Consider the following 14,466-nt stretch of genomic DNA (forward strand, 5'->3'; position numbering starts at 1 on the left):
AATTGTTTCTTTCCTGAGTTTAATGAGCTTCTCTTCAGGATGGAATCTGCTAACTCCCCTCAAAACATCCAGTTGCTTCACCTCCTCTTTAGCACCTTGTGCTTCATGAGCCAGAGGCAGGCAGATTTCTGAGTTCGAGGCCAGCCTGGTCTACAAAGTGAGTTCCAGGACATCCAGGGCTATACAGAGAAACCCTGTCTCGAAAAACCAAAAAACAAACAAACAAAAAACAAACAAAAAAGGTTTAAATCTTGGTTTACCATTTATCATTTAGGATTTGCTATCTTTGGGACTAGGCCTCAGGCACAAAATGCTTCCAGCATAAGAGATGGAGGGATATTGTGTGGCAGTTTGGTCTTAACTCCCATACAAATGGCAGGCATGATTTTAAATAAAGAGTCTAAAGGGAAGTTGTGTGTTGCTTTAGGATGAAGCTTTACTGTAACATAGTTTCAACTGAGGGTTTGTATGGTGGCGTACATCTGTGGGGCCCTGGCAGTATATGAGAGAGCTGCAGGGCCTACACCCCCGCCCTTGGCTGTCCCTTGCACACTCTCCTCTCTCTCTTCCTCTTTTTCCTTGCCCAAGCACATCACCTGTAAGTGAAGGTGAAAGAGGGACTAGAGAAGGGCTCACAACAGAGCTGGGCTGTGGCTCAGGTCCTAAAGCACTTGCCTAGCATGCCTGGGTCCCTGAGTTTGAACCTCAGTGTTGTATAAAACCAGGTCTAGTTGTGAATCCCTGTAATCCCAGAACTGGAAAATGGAGGCAGGACGATCAGAATTCCAAGGTCATCCTTGGCTATATAACATGTTCAAGACCGGCACGGGATGCATGAGACCTTCTCTCAGGAAAATAAGAAAGTGGGCGTGTGTGTGTGTGTGTGTGTGTGTGTGTGTGTGTGTGTGTGTGTGTGTGTGTGTGTGAGAGAGAGAGAGAGAGAGAGAGAGAGAGAGAGAGAGAGAGAGAGAGAGAGAGGCTGTGAATAAAGTAGTGTGGGTGTTGGATGGGGTCTGAACAGTACCACATACCTGAGAACCATGCTACATCTGAAGAGTCCAAAATCAACACTGTGTTTTGTGTTTATGAAAATTTCCCAAAAGGGAGCGTATCATACAGGTTTATAAACTCTTCATGTGGGTGACTCAGAAACAGCTTGATGTGCAAATTCTCACCTCCTAGGATGTGACAGCAACACTGTCAGGTTAGGAGGAAGCGATGCTGAGCTACCTCAGATGCTGTGCTACTACAGCAACGTGCTGAAAGTAGCCTTTGTTTTCAGCTGTAACTCATCCCACACACTAGCATCTTCTTTAGCGTGAGCATGAGTTTCTTGTCTGCACAAAGTTGTGTTTGTGTGGTATTTCTAGTGTTATGTGTGATTATTACTGCAAACTTTTATGGGTAGGATAGATAAGTATCTCCCAGAGGTTTGTGTGTTAGAGGGTTGCTTGTATCTACCGGGTCTTTTAAATGTTGGTTGGAAGGCTAGAGAGATGGCTCAGCAGTTAAGAGTACTTGTTGCTCTTCCAGAGGATCCAGGTTCAATTCCTAGCATCCACCTGATGGCTCACAATTGTCTGTAACTCCAGTTCCAGGGCATATAACACCATACATACAGTTTTTTAAAGAGATGATTGGCTCATAAGTTAGTCCATTGATTAAATTACTAGCTGTTCAAATGGACTTTTAATAGGTGGGGTCTGTTGAAGACAAAGCTCTCTATGGCAATCTTTGTTTGTTTGTCCCTTGGCAGTTTCTCAACTCTGTCTGCTTCCTGCCTTCTTTGAAGTGAGTACATTTCCTCTGGCATGCCCGGCCACCAGGATGTTTCTGGCTTGCTGTCATGAGACTTCTCCTAGGAAGATGTAAAGAAACACTTATTCACCCCAGATAGAAAAGGTACCAACAGACTAAAAATCCTTACATCTAAACCTTGCTCAGTGAACCATTGTACATGGGTGGCAGCTACACCACCAGTCCCTTGGGCAGCTTGAAGCTATACCACTTCCAAGTCCTACCCATGGTATTTGCATCATAGAAAAGTCCCCTGAACAACTTATGAGTAACTACTATGCCAGCCGTGGTGGTGCATGCCTTTAATCCTAGCACTCAGGAAGCAGAGGCAGGTGGGTCTCTGAGTTCAAAGCCAGCCTGGTCTACAAAGTGAGTACCAAGACAGCCAGAGCTACACAGAGAAACCCTGTCTCAAACAAAGAAACAAATATTTTGCATCCCACAACTGACTATTTAACCTTTATATAAACTTGGGAAAGGGATGGCCTTATGAACCTATGAGTTTGGGAAACCTCCCTATGGCCCTCATGAGGGAATGTTACTAGGCCTAACATGATAAGGATCTCATGTGGGTACTTACGGTTGCTTTGATTCAAGATGGCAGTGAGGACATCCAACTCACTGGGTAAAGCATCACAATGCCATTACATCTTGCTCCTACATTCTTTCCATGCCTACAATGCGCATGTTCCTTGGGCCCTAGAGAGGTGATAAGGTATATAATTATTTTCTTCCATTGAAGGCTAAACATTGACCCACTCTACCACAGTAACAGCAGTCACTTTTTCTAGGCAATGCGACTAGTTACGACATTTTGCAATAACTGCTACCCTGACCAAGGCCAGCAGCAGTGATAATTTATGGCCAGGAATATAAATGTTTAGAAGACCACAGGCACAACACATTTCATTAACTAAACAATAGTAGTAACTTCCCCATTGAGTCTATGACTTTCCTCAGCCACACGTTTTTGTTTTGGCTTAAAGTCTCAATCCTGGATTCTCTCTCTGGCGTGGATCTTAAATCCAACTGGAAGGTAGTTGTTTGTGCCCAGACAGTTGTGCCGCTGTTGCTCCTGGGGCCACGCACGTCTTGCCTGGCTTGTGGGTGGCATTAGTATGTGGAGCCAGTCCACAGCTGAGCAGGATGGTTGTTTCACTCAGTAATTGGCTAAGTACCTTACAGCACTATGAAAGCCAGCCACCAGTGAGGAACCTTCCATTTCAGTGTCAGATGGATTTATCCAGAACCTTCAACCAGAGGGCGCAAGGTTTCCAGCCATAGAGACTTACAGTCTAGCTCTGGCATGCAAACAGCAGCGGTGGCAATAGCCTGTGATCTGTGTAGGAGTGGGCGGACCCAGAAGCCTCCCTTGTTGATAACTATAGTTCAGTAACCTGCACCTGTCACAGGGATATTCATTCCATAACCCTACGGCGTCTGGGTGTCCCCTAAATCCAGGCAGAGTGCTTCTGTTTTGAAACCCTTTAACGGCTGTTCTTCTCAAATGCCTCTCCAGATCTCTAAGACACTTAGAGTCTAGCACTGGATAGTGAAATCTTTTCTCTCAGACTGAGCAGGCTCTCTGAAGGTCCCTGGCTGTCTTGTTCTAAGGAAGTGTGAATTTGGCCTTGGAATTCATCAGCTAAGAGGATACTTACAAAATGTTAGCAGGGTCCAATACATCCTGAAAAGATTCCTCCCTTGTGTGTTTGTTGTTCTTTCAAAAGAGCAGTGTTGGGCACAGTAGTACAGATAGCGTCATCACCCCATTTAACCCTTCACCATCCAGTCAGTTTCTGTAAGTAAGCTGTCTGACCTCACGGGGGCTACCTCTGGCCAATAGCGCCTTAGGCTAGATAAGTAATCTTGCAAATTTACAGGCTTGGTTTGCCCAAGCATGTGACTCTCCCTGCAGTTGACACCCCAAGGCAAAACTCCCTGCTGGGTGTGAAGTGTGAAGTGTGAAGCATCAGGTGAGCCAGCCTATATTTCCTCATCTCTGTGAGAGGTTTCTTGGGCTCACAGCTTGAGGGGAGATAGCCTTCATGGTGAGGAAGACATAGTGGCAGGTAGTTCTGTAGTGGTGGAAACACACAGCAGCAGATACCAGATTGCCATGTAGCAGATCAGGAGACAGGGGAGACAGGAAGCAGGCCTGACAGTCAGCCTCAAAGCCTGCCCCAATTCCTGCCTTCCACTGATGAGCCTCTATCAATTAAAGGTTCTATAGCCTCTCAAGACATCACCAACAGCTGGAGACCATGAGTTTAAGTACTTGATCCCAGCAAAGTCAGGCAGATCTCTGAGTTCAAGGATAGCCTGGTCTACAGAGTGAGTTCCAGGACATTCAGGGCTACACAGAGATAATCCCATCTCAAAAGCCAATAACTAGCTAGCTAACTAATTTATTAACACAAGCCCCCAGTAACACTTCACACTGAAAACATCACCCCAAATCAACCTCTTACAGGAAAGAAATACACTCGGTGTACCCTGCAGGGAGGAGTGATAGTGGCCTCACCCAGGACTGGTGCAGTCCTCACCTCTATCACTCTGTCGTCTCTGCATGTAGCCACTGACTGTCATAACCCCTGTGCTTTGGAGGGCTGCGCCAACATCTGTACCCATGTGCTCTGAACACTAAGCAGGAACCAACAAATCTGCAGTTCAGCGTGGAGTCTCCAGTTGCCCTGCACATCACTACAACAGGCAACCTTGTTCACACTGTCAGAGGAGTAGTTCTCACCCCACAAGATCTCTTGCCTCACTGAGCAGACAGCTCAAAATCAGTCATATGTATGTGTGTATATATATATATATATATATATATATATATATATATATATACACACACATACATATATACATACACACATATACATACACATATGGGCACACGTGTGCATGCCTATAACAGTCAGAGGACGATCTAGGGTAGCATTTTTCAGGTGACATCTATCTTTTTTTTTATTTTTGAGATAGGATCCCTGTCTAGCCTGGAACTTGCCCATCTATGCTAGCTTCTCAGAGAGCCCTGGGTATCTCTTTTTTCTTTCTCCCCCTCCCCCCCAACCCTCCCCCACCCCAGTTTTGGAATCACAGGCACACACCCCACACCCAGATTTTGTTTTTTAACATGGGTTCTGCATATCAAACTCAGGTCCTCGTGCTTGCATGTGGGCACTTCACCATCTGAACTCTCCTTCCAACCCCCAGTGGCATGTCTTATCACCCAGACCACACAACTGCTGCTACCGGAAGATGGCAAGCCTTCCCACCCTGGGAAGACCATAGCTGCACCATGATCCCTCCCTCCCACCTCCTAGAGACAGTCCACGGCTACTGACCTTGTAGATGATAAGTCTCTCGTGGTTGCTCACCGGGGCATAAGTGGTTGCGTCAAAGGCTGCTTTAGCACCAGGAAGTCCCTTGGGTAGCTTATAGGTGGCTACACCACCAGAGAGTCTCATTTACAGCACAGATGCTCACAGGAAGCTATGCTACCGAAGCTACGCTATGCTGCTCTATAGCATAGATGATGCATGAAATATCGATGGTGAGTCACCTGGGCACTTTATAGGCAGCTGTAGTACCAAGGAGCTGACCCCTGGTTTCTGTTAACCACTTCTGTAACTTTAGGGGAGGGGAAGAGAGAGAGGTCTTATAAGGGTTGTATGAGCTTCCTGCTTCCTCCATAAGGGAACATTAATAAGACCAATCTCATGAGCTGCTCTGATTCAAGAGAGTAGCGATCATGTCCATCCTGGAGGAAACGGCTACACAATACTGACCTGAAAGCCACAAAGCCAGCTCACCGTGAACTGAGAGCTTAGAAACCTGTAGCGATAAATACCGTTTCTTCTTTATGTTGTTCTGCTCAGGTGTTTGGTGGGGATGGGTGGATTGGGGGTAGGGGGGTGGAGGGACATAATATATGGGAGAATACCAAAAAAAAAATGTTTTTTAAAAAGGGGTGTGTAGGGGGGAGAAAGAAATCCAGTTTGGTTTGTGTGTAGGAAAATGTCACTCTCAAATACTATGGCTGGGTGGATTCATTAATTAGTATGACTTTTTTTTAGCACACGTAATGCTTTTATTGATTTTCTGGGAATTTCACATCACGCACACCATCTGCCCCTTCTTGTGACCTCCCCCCAAAAAGGAAAAATAAAAATAAGAAAAGAAAGTCTAATTTATGTGTTATCTATACACTCACTGTGGCATGGTGGAACTCCCAGTGGCCTGCCCCTTCAATAGAACTGAGTCCTCCCCCTCTCCTCCCCCACCAGAAGCCACCATTGTGGAGAGCTGTGCTTCAGCTTCCCTGGCACACTCTTTAAGAGTTCTCTTTGGTGACTGACTGTCTCGGCTGTTACTTTGGAGTAGGGAGGTTTGGGTAGGTACACAGGCTGTCCCAAAGCCTTCCGGGTCCTTTCCTCTCAAAGTGTGTCTGTAGTCACCAATGTCACAGCAAACGTAGCCTCTTTGCCCTGTATAGTCGGTAGAAGCATGAATCTTGGAGCCTCCACATGATTTCTAGTGACAGCACAGAACACAGTAGTTGCATGGCCCCAGACAGGGCCTTTCGGAGGCTGCTGGAACTACAGATAGCAATGTGGTCTCAGGTGGAACAACAGATCATTCACATCAATATGACCATTAGCAGCAAGGCCCATAGACATCCACAGGGCCTTTGGTGGCAACACAGGCCACAGTCATCAACACAGACCCCAACCAGATCAGGAAGATGGAGCCAGGAGTGGTCCTTAGCAGCTCCATGGAGCCGTGGCCTCAGGAGACACTGTAGGCTCCTGGCACCAGCATGGCATACAGACATCTACGTGGCTTCAGGCTGCAGCTCAGACGGTGCACATCTGCATGTCCTCGGTGATAACAAGTGCCACAGATGTCAACCTGGCCCCCAACAGGATGCAGCCTGCCAGCCCCTCAACTTCTCTCTATAATTAGTTTGACCTAAGTTTTTCTAAGAAATGGACAAGACACAGTGGAGATGACAGTAATCCATAAATAATGCGTAGAACACACTTCATCTATTTTTTTTTCTCTAATAGCAAATCTCTCCTAGGAAGATTTCAGGCATGAAATGTGTCAGTTTGGGGCAAGGCAAGATTTAGTCATTCAAATGAGAACAGGATTATGAAGAGCTGCCCAGGGAGGGAGCTGAGAAGACGGCTCGTCGGGAAAGTGCCCGCTCCGCAAGTGTGAAGACCTGCATTGGATCCACACTGCCCACGTAAGAAGCCAGGTATGGACTAGTACAGCTGTAATCCCAGGGCCTGGTCCCAGGACCCACACGGTGGAAGGAGACAGCTCCCTTCCACAAGTTGTCCTCTGCCGTCCACATATGAGCTGTGGCATGCCCCTCCCCGAAATAAGTACATGTAAATTTAATTTAAAAAAAAGGTTAAATGTGGTTTATATTGATATGTAAAAAGCAGTCATTGTTTGGGTGTTTAGACTACTAAGACTCTTGAAATCATTTTGAGAAAGGAATAAAAGCTGAACAATCGAAAGAAGTATTTTGTCAGCAGGGACCAGCAGACCTATAATAGCACCCACATTTTTTTAAAAACAGGTTCTCATAAGAGGAAAGCAGCATTCGTGGGAGACTGAGTGAAACCTCTCCAAATGTTGACATTAAACCATGTCTGCCGAGGAGAACAGTGGGTCTTTAACTTGAAGCCTGTAACTTTAGTATGTGTTCCCATAGAAACTAAATCAAAAGAAGGTCAGCATTTTGAGATTTCTTAGCTCCTGACCTTGGGACCTGCTCCCAGTGGCCTACTGACCCCAGTCATGACCTTTCTGCCCTGTAGATTGTATAAGATGTTTGAGGTTTAAAAACAAGCCCCACTGGAGAAATCACTGTAACCTAGTAAGAGGGTAGGATTGTGGCTTGTGTCTGGGCTACGAGGACAGTTTTTAGTGCAGCTCTGGCCCAGCATGAAGGATTATAAAAGTTGGGTTTTAACTCACCAGGAGTTAGCTACTGCTTCATCTCTCCCTCCCACACACTTGTGACCAGATTGTACCTCCAATGCGTCTCGCTCGCTTCTCATCTAAAATTGTCTATATGGTTTCCTTTCATGATTTTTGCTCTTATGGTGTGGAAGCAAGGCCACAAGATGGCTCAGAGGGTAAAGGTGCTTGCTCTTGAGCTTGTGTGGAAAGACAGGGCCAACCCCTGAATGGCGTCCCTCTGGTCTCTACACGCCATGCAAGCACATGCGTACACACACAAATAAATACATAAATGTAATTAAAAAAAAAGACATGCGAGAAAGTTTAGGTAGATTTTAGGTTACTCATAGAACCAGAGGATAAAGCAAAGGAGATGAAGAGGCAAAGAGGGGAAATGGTTCCCTTCCCACCAGACACCTTCTACTAGGAATGTTTGGTGAGAGCACGCTAAAAAGCGGGTAGATGGAGGAAACCTGGAATCTAAGACATTTAAGAAAGAAAAAAAACCAACTTATCAACTTACTGTAGCTTACCAAAGTCACCCTGAGTGCCTCATTTGAAACGTTACTTAGCTGTGTCCCCGATGACCTTGTTCTTGCCGAGTTCATTACACGGCGTTGCACTTTTATCCTCCAGGCATGTTCTTTGTGTGCTAGAGTTACAAAGCACACCAGACTAGACAGAGTTTCCTCCATTCATCATCAGGGTTTAATGTGCTTCAGTGCTTTCCCCTCTGAGGAGAACAACTTCAGATCCGCAAGTGGTTAGGTTTTGTTTCTGGTTTTTTTTTTCAAGGAAGGACATGAGATTTAAATATATATATATATATATATATATATATATTTATTTATTTCATTCCACTCCCTGAATTGCACCTCCTGCAAGGTCTTGCATAGGATGTGACTGCTTAGAAGCAGAAGTGTCTGAGGGTGTGTCAGAAGAAATGAGTAACATGCGACTTGCCATACGTAATTTTTGGCATTCATAGAATACACTCTGATATTCAAAGATCAGAAAGGCATTTGAAGGGTGCTGGCTCAGTGGGCACAGCTCTTGTCAGTGTGAGGATTTGAATTTGGGAACCCAAAACACACAAAAAGCAACTGAGGTAGGGTGTCTATAATCCCAGTACTCCTAGGACAAGATGGGGGGTGGAAACTTGAGAATCCCCAGAAACTCACGGGCCAACTAGCTTGGCATGCCCCGTGACAAGTAATGAGGGACCCTCCCACACACGTACACACACACACACATGCACTCACCCCTGCACAGAGGCTAGGGACATTTTTAACGCCTTTGAAGATGTGAAGCTCTTCCTGCGTGGCCCAGGCAGTTGAGGAGCATACCTGTCTACAGAAGAAAGAGTCATTAACCTGCCTTAGGGTAGCCAGGCCTGTTGCATGACTCCACAGAGCATTCAAACAAGTAACACAAGAAAGATCCTCTCTGCTCCTTGGCAGAGTGCGAGCTCTCCAACGTGTCAACCGGAAAGCTAACAGTTGTAACGGTATAGCTCTTACTCTCTGTCTTTAGCTCTTTCCCTCCACACAGTGGATGTTCGACTTAGATTTCCTACTCATCGGTATTTCATAGGGTGATCCAACATAATATTACAAAGTCACCTTTGTAAGGTAAGAAAAAAAAAGCTATTTTTTCATCTTGGGTCTTGGAAAGAACTTCTCTTAAGGGGCAAAAGGGGCAACTGGAAAGTCACCAGTAGTCTCTGAAGAGAAGGAAAACCCAGGCTGACTCTCCCCACACTCAGGAAGTTTACCCAAGGGCACTTTTGTGGAGTGGGAACAGGAGGCACTAATGGTGTTACCTCCTCCTGGATCCCATAAGCAGTTCCAATAGGTTGTGTACCTCTCTCGATCACTTCAGTGTCTTTCAGTAAAGGAATACTAGTTCCCAAGTCTACATGTTCCTGGTGTGACACGAAAGAGCAGCAATGTATGTGTTAAACCAAATGTCTGACATCTCTAACGTGTAACGCAGAAAGAAAGGTATGGGGGAGGACTCCTGCCTCTGACAGGAGAACTGTGGTGGAAAGGAAGGTGCTGATTTATAGACTGTTTCTTTGAGTTAACGCCAAGGATTTGCTGGAGTTACGTGCAACTGTGAGCCACCTGATGTGGGTGCTGGGAACCAAATTGAAATCTTCTGCAAGAGCAGCAAGGGCTTGTCCTGCTGAGCTCACTCTTCAGCATTCATTAGCTTTATATAAAGAACCAGCTGCTTACAAAGAAGACAATTTTAATTTTTTTTCTTTGTAATTGCAGAAGCAATGGCAGAATACACAAACAGACCTTTTGGATTGTATGCAAACCATGATAGCACCTTCAGCTTCCATAATTTTAAAGAAACATTTATGTTTCTTCATTTTAGCAGAAACATAAACATGGCATTGTATGTACTTATACTTAAAATTAAATCCATACTGATACAAAATGAATTTGAATAAAGAGTTTAAATCTGCCTAGAATTTGTTTTCCCATGAGAACCAACAACTATAGAAATACTAAAATTTCGGTTTGAAAGAATTAATCAGAAATTGGAAGTAGGGGCTCGGAAATGCCGTTAATGGTAGAGTGCTTACCAGGCATACATGGGGCTCCAGGTTCTATTCTCAGTACTGGAAAAAAAAGAAAGAAAGTGGAGGTTGGGAGTCAGGAAGCAAGAAGGAGAGAGTGGAGAGAGGGTGTGCTGGGGGAGGGGACTGACCTCAGTGGTATCACAGTCTATAAATACTCTAATATCACTTGGGCCAACAGAAAGAGCCTTTTTAAAATGAAAGACTACAAAGAGTGATCTTGCATTTGTCAAGAGTAACCAGCATGGCTTTCAGTCACATCTACTGAAGAAAGAAATTAAATGATAGGAATTTCATATCTATTGAAAATAGAAAGCATAGTTTTTTATGAATTTTCAGCAAAGTGAGTTGTGGTGGTTTGAATGAAATGTAGCCTCTACAGGTTCTTATGGAGTGGCATTATTTGGAAGGACTAGGAGGTGTGGTCTTATTGGAGTAGGTGTGACCTTATTGGATGAAGTGTGTCACTGGGGGTGGGCTTTGAGGTTTAAAATACTCAAGCCAGGACCAGTGGTTCTCTCTTTCTGCTGCCTGTCGATCAAGATGTAGACCTCTCAGCTACCTCTTCAGCACCATGCCTGCCTGCATGCTGTCATGCTTCCTGCCATAATGATAATAGACTACACCTCTGAATTGTAAGCCAGCCCAATTAAATGTTTTCCTTCAGAGTTGCCCTGGTCATGGCATCTCTTCATAGCGATAAAATCCTAACTATAACATGAGCCGAAAAGAAATGTAATACCTCACTAAGATTATTGATAGACCATTTATTCCATAAAATAGTATTTGGGCAACTTTTAAGTGTATGTGTTTCTCATGAATCAGTATTTCCCCCCCTCACAGTAGCGTCTTTTACTGCAACCCATTCCTGCCTTTTGAGAAGGATGCCCACATTTTTCTTTTGCACTAAGCTTAGCAAATTATACAGCTAGCTCTAACCTCAGGCAAGGGTGACATTATGTTTTCTTAAGTCATAAAGGAAGACAATGCTTACTATAAATGTTGAGGAGGCGTAGGAAAAGAGCAAGACATGCAAGAGAATGCATGCTCTTAAAATATTCCATATGAAACCATTTAGTGGGTATTTTGTCTATCTTAAAAGGAAAACAATAGGGGGATAATTAGCCATAAAGTAAGTGTTTACATTTGTGCCAAAGTTGCCATCAGGAAAAAAAATAAGGGCGCTCTCTTCAATGACTAGTGAAATGGAAATTTCTTGTTTTTTTAACAAGTTAGCTGTGTCACATGATGTTTTTCTGGATGATGTCTTGTCAGAGGACATGTGCTGTTTTGCTGAAAACTCTCAAGATGTTTAGAAGGAATATGAATGGAGCCCTGCAAACAGCGAGAGGATGCTCTTGCGTTGCTGCTACATGGTGCAACCCTTTGCTTCTTTGCTGGTCTTTTCTTCTCTGGTCTTCACTTCATAGATAGAAACCCACCAAAGAGCTTCTCACGGTATTCCAGCTGCTTCTGCTGACTTCTGCTGATTAGGTTGCTGTTTCTGTTAGATTGAGCTGCCACTACTGATTCGGTGTTTGCTATTGAATGGAACTGCTGGTATCCTGATAATGAAGAATGTAATCGTCCCCAGGAGCTACACCTAAACAGAGTCACAACCCCCTTTTCCTATTCCCTTCTCCCCCCCCCCCACCTCTGTTTGGTGGGCTAGAAGGGAGATTAAAGAGTTTAAGAATCCTAAATAAAGTAGGTTTTGAAAAAAATCTAAGCCTACAGGGTATCATTTTTGTTAAGGCTATGGCGGTGCCATAAAACAAAACAAAACAAAACAAAACAAAACAAAACAAAAAACAAAACGAACAAACCAAGTTTATCTGGATAAAAATCCATTCACAAATTCAGTTATAGCAGGTCCATTGGATCAATATTCTATAATTTCTATAATTTTCAAGGATGCAGTACTATTTTGTTATTTTTTCCCCAAAGAACAGACAGGTGACTGCTATTATGTGACCCATGTTTCCTTAGAGATGATGACTCTCAGGTACTAGAAAGATGATTCATCAGTTAGAGTGCTTGCTGCTCTAGCAGAGGACATAGATTCCATTCACAGTACTTACCACTACCCATAACTCCAGCCCCAGGGGATCCGACGTCCTCTTCTGGCTCCATGGCATCAGCACACACATGATACACAGACATACCTGAAAACTTAAACACACATACGCACAAATATATAAAATAAATTACTCTTTTTTTATTATTATTAGGTATTTTCCTCGTTTACATTTTCAATGCTATCCCAAAAGTCCCCCATACCCACCCCCCCCCCAATCCCCTACCCACCCACTCCCCCTTTTTGGCCCTGGCGTTCCCCTGTACTGGGGCATATAAAGTTTGCGTGTCCAATGGGCCTCTCTTTCCAGTGATGGCCGACTAGGCCATCTTTTGATACATATGCAGCTAGAGTCAAGAGCTCCGGGGTACTGGTTAGTTCATAATGTTGTTCCACCTATAGGGTTGCAGTTCCCTTTAGCTCCTTGGGTACTTTCTCTAGCTCCTCCATTGGGGGTCCTGTGATCCATCCAATAGCTGACTGTGAGCATCCACTTCTGTGTTTGCTAGGCCCCGGCATAGTCTCACAAGAGTTACTCTTAATGGACTTTTCAGTAGAGACAAAAAATCACAATAAAGATGACTTGCATTTGAAAATGAGATAATAGGAAACAGAACTTCAAGCAGACAAATCACGTTTGCTTTCTGGAGCTAACACAGATGTATTGAATTGCACTTGTTTTGATTTTTCTATGATGGCTGTTGAATAAAACCAATTAATTGTAGGACTTTTTATTTATCAAAGTTAATGAACATGAGCCTGTTTTAGTCCTTTATCTAGTACTTAAACTGATCAAACTGACTCAAAGAAACATGCAGGCATGTGCAGTATTACGACAAAAGATGTCGTGCATGAAGCTTTACAGTTAGGGAAGACAATTACAACAGATACCAGAAAGAGAAAAGCATGCCTGCGTGTAGATCTGTGACAAAACAGCTCCACGCCTGTCTCCATTTTTCAGGATGTTTCAAGGCCAACACTAAAAGACAACTGAGATCTGAGTAGAAGTCAAATTCCTCTGTGGAGTGGGACAGTGTGCATGCATGACTGGTAATTACAGGTTGAAAAGGCTGTGGCTTTTTGTGGGCCCCAGTTAATTATCTCCTCCATCCTTCTACCAATTCTCTAAATTATTAGATAGCACCAGAAGTCTGGCTTTTACAAACAAAAGAATTTAGAGAATGGTCACAGAGAAAAGGTTTATTTTATTTTATTTTATTTTTTTGTTTTAGGTGGTCTCCGATCCATCGCCAGAGTGATTAGAAATAAAAAAAAAAAAAACCCTAACAAAACCCAAAGAGAATCGGGACTGTCTACTTGAGCTCAGGCACAGAAATGAGGCAGTACTTGGTGTCTTCACTGCAGAGCTCCTGTTATGCTGCGTGAGATTCTGGTTCTATGCAGGGTGTAGAGTTACAGGGTATTCACAGTGTAAGCCTATCAGGAGATAACCTGCTTGCTCAACCATATAAAGATTACAAACAGGCAGGATGAAAGTCAAATGCAGCCCACAGACAGGCACTCTTTTGCCATAGTGTTTTTAAAATTTTTGAATTGGTGTTTCCATGGTTAAGAGTACTTACTGCTCTTACAGACGACCTGAATTTGACTCCCAGCACCCACATTCAGCAGCTCACAGCTACCAATTACTCCAGTACCGGGGATCTGACGCCCTCTTCTGGCCTCCATAGGCAGCTGCATGTACATGGTACACATATACTCAGGCACGCAGATGTACACATAAAATGATTTAACAAATCTCTAAACAAATTTTACAAATTAAAATTTTGAACTCCTGTGATGATGAATTTTATGTGTCAACCTTTCTTGTTGTTTAAACACTAAACTAGCTTGCTTTTAAAATATTTAATAGATATAATTAACATCTGCAGTCAGTTGACGCTAATAGGAGACCATCTTTGGTGAATGAGTTCAAACAGATGGTTTCAACAAATTGGTTGAATGTCTTGAGAACAAAATCTGAGGTCTTTTGGGAAAAAGGAATTTTGCTTCAGGA

General features: G+C 43.8%; 1 long non-coding RNA gene across 1 annotated transcript; it reads right to left on the reverse strand.

Moving 5' to 3' along the window:
* Positions 1-1,661: 1,661 nt before the first annotated feature.
* On the reverse strand, positions 1,662-12,621 carry Gm33938. The gene is made up of 6 exons (XR_880404.2): positions 12,454-12,621; positions 10,379-10,414; positions 9,045-9,132; positions 8,316-8,434; positions 2,378-2,496; positions 1,662-1,858 (listed from the first exon to the last, which is right to left on the reverse strand). It is a non-coding gene; the product is annotated as a predicted gene, 33938 (long non-coding RNA).
* Positions 12,622-14,466: the final 1,845 nt, after the last annotated feature.

Source organism: Mus musculus, chromosome 5 (assembly GCF_000001635.26).
Source record: "Mus musculus strain C57BL/6J chromosome 5, GRCm38.p6 C57BL/6J".
NCBI lineage: Eukaryota > Metazoa > Chordata > Mammalia > Rodentia > Muridae > Mus > Mus musculus.